Genomic DNA, 9,512 nt, shown 5'->3' with positions numbered 1-9,512 from the left:
GCGAGGAGTCCCTCTTTCCACCGGGTTCTGTCTCTCCGAGAAAGGAGGACATTGTGTGCTCGATCCACGAGGCGGCCCGCTCCCGTACAAAATGGTAGCTCCCGGCGTTTTGCTCTTTTAAACGACTCATCAGGGTAGGTCTTCGCGTACCGCACCCCCTGATGAACGATGTCGATAGGTGGACCACCAGTAGCGCTAATTCGCATAGTTGCTTTTGTTTAATAGCTTTGAATTTTTATATTCCTTGATACTCGACCAATTTAGGCATTTTCGAGAGGGTTATTCGGGGGAGCTTAGCGGTTGAAATGGAAAACAAGAAGCATTTTGTTGGGATATCGATCAACATCAGGCAGAGTGGTTTGAGTGACAGACGAGGAGAATCCAACGATTTCATCGTTTCCACGTAACGGTGAAAAGGTGGCAGCCCGAAGTGGCGTCGATTACAAAAGAATTTATAGACCGTCCGTTTTCTCTATAGACACTCGATTCCACCCTCCTAGCTCATCGATCGCCTCTTGTTTATTCCCAAGTGGGCGACGAGGGTGCGCGGGCCACGTTTCGGCACCCCCTTCGATGCTAATCTGATAATTTCCTCGGCTCTGATCGTTTTCTCTCCGATTGACAGTGAAAATGGACGTATCTACATGTTTTAACCCTTGGATGAGGGATGCTGGATCATTCAAGATCCAGTTTTAAAATGATATCATAACAAAACTGAACATTTTCAAATGTTCAAAATAATAAATCAGCACGTCTATTTTGCTACCAAGAAAAGCATCAAAGTTTAATACAACTCCCGTTATGGAAATGTTTGAAAGGTCAAGAAATGTTGAAAAATTGAACTAGGGAATATTAAATAATTTCCAGTCGACTCGTCGAGTACTAGTCTAGTGTTTATCACATAGAAGATTTATTTCCCCTCGGTGGCCGTAACACGTGCTGTCTCCCCGTGTACGCATCAGGGTAGCCTCCATATTGTTGTACGCGTCGTGGAACATGTAACATATGAATATCTAATGCACCCCGTCCACAATTAAATTCGGACAATATGTTTTGTTTCGCGAGGGTCCGGGACCGCCACCCTCGAGAACCGCTCCCCATTCGGGATCCTCGACATTGAATAACGCCCCAAGTGTAAATCTCACGCTGTACAACGCCGATACCAAGAGAGACGATAATAACTTTCGGGCCAAATCAGGCCAAACCGCAGCCTCTCCAACTTGTCGAGCGAATGAAATTCGACATGATGATCATTGAGGTCGAAGCACGGAACACCCTCCTTATTAATCACCCGATTCGTCGTTTAAAGAATGTAATTTATCGCTTCGCGAATTTTTCCTCGAGTGAAACTATCCGAAGAATGGGAATGTATCAGCCTCAGCCGAAAGAATTTCCTCAAAACTTCTTCCCTTCTAAACAATTATCTCAAATTTTTGCATTAACCCTTGAACAGCGAGCCTAAATCTAATCTAATAATCTTTAAATGAACGAATTTTATATATAGAAAGACTAATAGTTTAAAATTTAGAGAATGAAAATAATATGAAATAAGAAATTGAATTAAAATTGTGCATCTCTTCATGGTCCGCCGTTCGAGGGTTAATGATGAAACAATCAAACAATCTCAAGTGTCACAAGGACACTACCAGACTGCCTGTTCGAAAAATTATGGAATACGTCCTTCCAGGTTTCGTGCCATCACCTGGTGGAGTTGCATCGTCAAAGGTGGGAACAACCGTGTCATCCCAAACCATTGTCTACCCCGAATCCCGCAGTTTTGTGGTGATGAGTCGAGTCGGATCGTAAACGCGAGCCAGCCGTTGGGACAAAAGACGGCCACCAGCTTTTGCAGCAGGCAGCCTGATTCTCCTTTAAACGAACCAGTCGGGACAGGGAACGAGGGGTGCTGTTTAGCGAAAATGAAAAGGAATTTTATTAGCCCCCGGTGTCGGGTCGATTTAAGAGGCGAAACGAACGGAGCCGAAAGAAGGTGTCAGCACCACCCGCGGAATGGTGGTTAGGCGTCCACCTTCGGTACCGAGCAGCTGATCTCCTTGGAAATCGAGGATCGTCTCTCGTCGACCTTACCGCCATTGTCTTGCCTCTGTTTTGCCGAGGTGCAGGTGTCGCGGAGATAAGCAACAATGGCGACAATGGGCAGCCACCGGTAAAACTGAGCTCGTCCAAAAGGCCGGTGAGAATTGTCGGCACACAGCGGGTCGTCCATTTTGCTCTATTGCCGGCCGGTGGCTTACTTGTTTCCTTCTTTTCATAGACCCTGGTCGAGTAACTTGGGTGTAACAGTTTAATAAAAATGACCGGCTTCGAGATTTCCCGGAGGACCATTCAAGCACCGAAGATACTTGAACATTGTTGGTGCTGGGAGATTAGCAGAGTACAGTGTTGAAATAAAAATTCTATTTGTTATTTAATCTTTTTCATTTATCCCTCCCAAATCTTTCCCTAAATATCTCATTTTTATCGACGCATCATTGTCCATATTCTATAGCTGCGTATCATAATTAGTAATTTGTTTGTGTAAAACTCTTCTATCCTCGGTTCCCTTATTAACACTTTCACCGATCCCTTTCGTTCGTCAGCGTGTAACAGTCCCTCGAAAGAGCCCGAGCGCCATATTGTTTGCCGAAAATCACCTCGTTGTTCCGGTAGCTGATTCGGCGGTTGTTCACGACGGCACGATAATCGGTTCGCTCGTGGTCTACAGGTGTTCTACAGGCTCGTGGCCCGCCCGACCATGGGCAGGCCGCAAATAATTAATAACAGTCGAGCGACAAATCCCGGAAGCTACGTCGTGTAGGCATCAGGCTGGAACAAAGGGGAACAGGAGGGCTAATGCCCGGCTAATGCTCCCTCTAAGCCCTTTAAAAGCATCCGACGGCGAGCCAGGGATCCGTTGGGATCCATCCTTCTGCCACCTACTTACATGCGAATTTGCACCTACAAAAGCCCTCTTCCACGGGGTTAGGTTAACCCTACAGCCTTGAAAAACGTTCACGTGTTTTTCCCGAGCACACCACGGGTGTCGTTAAAGCGTTCGATCAACCGAAAAACACATTATTCGCCATTATACGATCGAATTCCGCACAATGGTTTCCGCAACGAGCGCACCAGTTTACTTGGTAATTTTACGATCACCTCTAGGTGGATCATTCGAATATTCTTGTCTCTCGGGGTTAAAAGACGTTGTTCACCATTGAATTGAGATTTAACTGCTTTTGGAGAATCGAAGAAGAAACGATGGGGTTGCGAGATTGTTTCCTCCGAACTTCAACGAGGACAGTCTTGGACCTGAATGCGTACATTCTCTGTTTGCTCATTGTTCGGTCACTTTGTCGTGATACACAATGGGACAGTATAGCTGGCTTTTGTACGCTTTTCAATAAAAATACTCGGATTTATATTTGACAGATTATACCAAGCGTTTACCTGAAACTTCGTACAAACTACCGGCAATTATTCGTGAACAGGATCCAAGTGTGTCCTATGGAGTACAGTTAGACGCAAGTTTCCATTGTTCTATCGGCACAAACGCGAACGGTTACGTTGCATCAGAGATCGTATATCATTTCGAAATTTACTATATCACCGACTTTCAACCGCGATATACATATGTAACGTGTTCGTTAAAATCTGATATTTATATTTAGCATCGATGCCTAAAATTCATCAATTTTCACGATACGAAGGAAAGGTAGCGTAAAGAGGACTCGATACGAATACACTGAACGAATGGCAAGGAATTACAACGACAACAAGCTCAACAATCAGGTAAAAGAAGAAAGAAAATCTTCGATCCAGCTATATACCACCTCGTCTTCAGCGTTCTTTTCTAGCGATACGTGGAATTGATGGATGAGAATACGACGACACGAATACTGAATACACCGCCGGTTGGTATTCCCAACGCGGAATACACGACGGCTCTCAAGCTTTTAGCCCGGGCAAATAAATCGCGGGTTGCGAGCACACGCGACATTCGTGGATAAATTCTCGTCTCTCTCTCTCACTCTTTCTCTTTCTCACCCCTGTGACACCTTACGGCGTTGACGTGTGTCGCCTACTCGAGAGAAGAATTCCACATTTGTGTACCAGCCTGACGGAATACATCCCAGTTGGTCCGTCGAATTTTCAGCCTGAAATGCTTCCAAACCGCGAGCGTTCTCTTTCAGCAAAGCTGAATTTCTAAACAGGCGCGCATTGATTATTATTTTAACTCTGAACGATAATTCTGAGGAAGTCTCAATAGGTGAAAGCCTGTTCCGGTGTTAGAAGCAGGTAGTACATTTAATTGGAGTTAATTGTTAGGGTTTTTGCTTCTCTTGTTCCAAGCACCTTGAAAAGGTTCCAGGTTTTATGAATATCATAAAACTTGAACTTCAGAAATTGCTTTAGAAATGAAGGTCTTAGAAATATAGGAAATCTGTTGAATTTCTAGCTGGAAGTAAACGATACTTATTATCTGCGAAAGATCAACTTTACAACGTATAATAAAGCTGCTTTCATACACCTTTGATGAATTCCATTAGTCTACAAAATAAGTGCCAGTAATCTTAACATTTTTCTCTATAGAAAATGGTTAAGAAAGGTATAAAATCAAACGTTCGGAAATAACCAGAAAATTATTTTATGGTTTATGAATTTTGCACAAAGACGAAATTAGTCGCATGGTGAGTTTGTGACTCAGGTAAAATGGCTAAGTTATACTGCTTTCAATTTTATTAGTTACCCTATACAACTGTTCAAGCATACCTAGCGAATTCAGAATATTGAAATTTTCCTTTGTCATTTTTCGTTTTAAGGCGGTAACGCGACGAATGTAAATCGCAAACCGACGAACGAGTGTATTCTCGCGAAGCGGACACGCGCGATGCGAGAAGGAAATCCGGGATAAGCCGAATTTGGGATCAAAAAGTGGATTCTCTTCATCGTGGCTAGAATGTCCATCGAGAATCGTGTGTGTCCGTCTTTTTTGTGCGCCGTGGCTTTCGAGGATCCGACCAAATTAAGCTGGTATCCTTCGGGATCCTCTTACGATATTATCGAACCCGCGCGATCCTGCTCTTCGTTTTCTCGCGGACCTTTGCCACCTTTTTGTCGCGACCAGATTTGAAGCGGATCTACCCTTACTCTGAGACGGTGTTCACTTTACGGTAGCAAGTAATTAATGAATTATTGGGAAACTAATTAAAATTTCACCAAATATTCTGAAGATCCTTCCTTTTTAAAAAGCCGGTGTTGTCACTTGGAAAATTATATCAATCAACAAATAATTATCAATTCACCAATTTGATCGAGGAAAAATACGAAAAGTTTAATTTAACCCCAGTCGTAGATGGAGCCACGAGGAAGGGATGGAAATGAATGCATCGAGCTGAAACTCCTTCCAAAAACGTCAATTTTTTTTCACGTACAATACCTATCCGAAAATATTCGAAATGCAAACGACGGAACTCGCGGTATGGACTAAGTTTTTCATCGCGGAAAAGCGCGGAACCCGATGCGAAACAAAACGTTTCGTCGTTCACCGTCCACGTATATCCACTATTTTTTCCGTGCATCGGGGAAAATCCGATTCTAGGGGTTGTTCCGGGTATACACACAGATGAAACGCGCGGGCACAGGCTCGTGTACATCTCGGGACATCTCATTACGCCCGAAGAAAGGAAAGTCGAAGCCACCGAGTGATCCGCATCGTGGCGGTGGCTGAAGGATCTCCTACTGTCATTTAGTCCTTGGCACAATGGACCGGGCCGTCTGCTATCCGATTGTTTGGCTACATTTTTTCCCACAAAAGGAGACGAGGGAGCCGCACACGCGGCCCCGAAAAACGAACGCGTACGAGGAACGGAGAAGGAGAGAGTCAAGCCGAGTCAGTCGATCGCCAATTGACTGACGTTATCGCTCCATCTTTCAGATTAGGAAGATTGCTTAGAAGAGAAGGCTGCCCACCGTGTATACGAGCATCGTGTGTCTCTTTTTATTCTTGGAAATCCTGGATATTGCCTCTCGATCGCGATTTCCAAGCTGACGAAGGGAGGAATAGACGCACGGATCAGGATTCGGGGTGAGTTGTTCTGGAAGTACTTAGGAGAAGATTCGATTACCAGAGACGGACCTTTACGAACAGCTGTTCCGAGGATCCCAGATCGCTTTCTAAAGTGTATACTTGCTGTTTGAATGCAGTTTCGGTGCAGTTTGATGGTCAAATCAGAGGACAGGTGTTATTGAAAAGAGAAATACTTCAAGAAATAATTCTGCATCCTTCTATGGCGCGTATTACTGTTTCGATTCAAATTTTTCAATAATTTTTCAGTTATTATTATTGTTTACGTATAAAATGGAATCCCAAGACTTTCGTTAAAAAATAAGTAAATAAAACAGTTTCGATTCACCTTCGTTCACCCTTAACACACATCATCGATCAATTGATCCAATAAAATGAAAAAAAATTAGCATTCCCATGAAGGAACGATTGCCACGGTTTTGAATCGGAGGTAAATAAGATTATACAGAGAGTTGAAGAGAAAAAGGAATCGAAGGGGGAGGAAGAGAGCGCGGTTAGAGCCACAAAGGGCCGCCGCAAAAGAGAAGACTTTACCGGGTCGTTGCACGCTTTTCCGCGAGGATCGAAGCAGATAAGAGATCTACGAGAGAATAACTTCCCTTTTGTGGCGGGTCGAGCGAGCGTGCTTGGCCCTGCTTACGGCCCTGTTCGACGATTTAAAGTTACACGTACGCGCAAAACGCGTGTACGCGCTGGATAATCCGATCGCAGACCCATTGTCAAGGATCCGCTCGACGCCCACCGGTTCTCCGCGTAAACTTTACCAGGCTTTTCTTTACCCTCCCCTCTGCCCCCTCGCGTCCTCTGTCTCACCTCTCGCCCCTTTATTCACGCTATTTAATCGGTAGCCACGGGGTTAACGTTCGCGATCCCGATCGCGTAATCCTTTTACTTCCGCGGATCTGAACCTGGTTGATTCGCGATACTGCTCTTGAGCCTTATCTTTCGCAAACAATTAAGTATTTATAGAATTGATCTCGAATAAAAAATCATTTGATTCATGAAATTTCAATGATTATTGCAGGAAACTTAAATAATTAAAAAGACCACGATGCGGTTAATTGAAAATCGGAAGATCGACCGCGAGAAATCAGGCTGTCGACTCTCGAGATTCCAACCGGACTGGATCGTGAAATACGCTCGTGTCCGAAGCGTCCATCAGGAATACCTGTTCCATCGAGGCGTTAACAATCGCCTTCTGGATCGTCTGAATGGCCGTTGGTCGTTCCCGCCAAAACCGAAAGCGGAGACGAGGGAGAGCGCGGAAGGCGCCCAGCGGTCTGGCCGACGGAATGCGCGTGGGTTCGGATTTTCAGGCCATTAGAGGCCGTTTCTACCCACGGACTCGTCTCGTTCGATCAACCACCCTCAATGAAACCTGACGCTTTCTTCCTACTTCTTCTCTCTTTCCTTGGGGAGGTCACCTTTGGGGTGCGTTCGTAGAACAGAGAGAAAAGGTGAGACTTTGCGCAGGTAGATGGACCAAGTTTCAAACGGAAAGGTGTTTCGTGACACGTCGAGAGGGCAGGTGTTGCTTCTTCGACACCCTCGTACGGAAAGTGGCTGAACGATTACTTTTCCCATAGTTTATATTAAAAATTATAGAACTATCAAACAATTGCTCCCGGGAGCTCCTATAATTTTGTAAAATTTTATACTTAGAAATGACAGTTAATTCAGAATAATTGAAGTAATTAAAATTTGTTTCAGAAGATGAACAGTTCAAGTAAGAGGGTGGAAGGAGGGTAATAAAAACGAGATGCTGGAAGCTAAAATCAGGCTCGTTCGCGGTCGAACGGGAAGGAGAGAGATTTAGTTTCGTCTAACGGGGCAACAATAAATTCGTCGTGCTGTTAATAAATCCCATTGCCGGCGAGAAGAGAGATCCTGAGCCGCGGCACAAAGGCGCGGATGAACGAAGGATACAACACAGAGGGCGGACCCTTTTGCAGCATTTATTGTAGGAAGCGAGCTTAAGTATTGTTACCTGCTGCTACCGGCATCACTCCCTCTCCTGTTCGCCGTTTTTCTCCTCCTTTTCTTCCAGGATCTCCTACTGCCATCTCTGTTGCTCCTTCCAATCGGAATACCACTCTTTTCGTGCCTTGAAATTCGTCCAGAACGATTGCTGCTTTACTTTCACGTCACTATTCACTACTGTCGCGTGGGAATGCTCGGCTTATCCATCTAAAAACAAATTCAGGAGTTGTTAATTATTAAGAGTCGAAAATAATGATCTTTTATTCACTTTTAAAGCCTCTAACCAACAATCAAAGACAGAAGAGTGCCAGAAAAATCTACCACTCATCGTATAACCGTTCAAATTCAACCCATACGTCGAATTACCTATGGGGGAGAGCGTTAACGGCCGATTAGAAATTTATTCATACCACCCGGAGGATCATGGTATCCCGGCGTCGCGACGCGTCGGTCGTAAGCGTGCGCGTATTACCTGCTCTCGTCGAAAGAATTCGTAACACCGGATCCCCTGTACGATTTTTTCCTCGTCACGACTTTCGCCACCCTTTCGTGGCACAAGGCAAGTGGCATATGCGTAGCAAGGATACCTTTTCTTCGGCAAGGAAAGAGGAAAACGGTAAGTACGAGCGAGACGGAAGAAAAAGCTGGAGGAGCACACGGCTGGAAACATCGATTCGACTCGATGCGATTTCGCGTACCGCCAGCCGACACTCGCCAACCCCTTGCATCCCGTTCAATGGCAATCCGAATCTCGGCAACCGAGATTTGTGTCGCGGTTTTGCATGACAGTGGACCCGGGCCCCGGTGTAAGCGACGTCGAAATGGCACACGCTGCGCCAATCGTCGGAATAGACGATGTCAAATCGCTCGAACCGACGCGCGACGCCAATTTCCCGCTGATTTTACACTCCCAGCCACCGTATTGTTCGACGAGCGTCTTCAGCCTGATCCTTCGGCTTAGTTAATCGCTTCGAATAGATCCCTTTATCTAATTATCGAAATTTGCCATTTGGCTCCATGTAAAAAATCTGAGCAATAAAAAAAGATATCACAATTTTTAATCTTGCTTTTAATATTCCATTTACCGATTAACTCCTGAATCTATCATTCTCCATTTACACCCCTGAAAATTCATTTGCACCCTATGTATTCATATTTTATTCATACTATTAACAATAATAAAAACGACGGTGTCCCGTCGATAAATCGAAGGAGAAACGATCGTTTCACGTGCACAGAGGGAAATCGATATACCTTGCGACTCGCATCTGGCTCCGATCGATTCATATGAAATTCATAACCAATCGTTCGCGGTGGAGTCGAGGATACAGGGTGGTGTTCGTTAAACGACAAGCAGCCAACGACTCAATCGATCTCGGCTGGCGAAACCCGCCCACCGATAAATAATCGTTTATTGCGATGCTGGCGACTCGAGATCGGCTGCCTT

The sequence above is a fragment of the Osmia bicornis genome, chromosome 11 (genome assembly GCF_907164935.1).
Source record: "Osmia bicornis bicornis chromosome 11, iOsmBic2.1, whole genome shotgun sequence".
Lineage (NCBI taxonomy): Eukaryota > Metazoa > Arthropoda > Insecta > Hymenoptera > Megachilidae > Osmia > Osmia bicornis.
The sequence above is the reverse complement of the archived record's forward strand: the minus strand, read 5'-3'. Positions refer to the sequence as shown.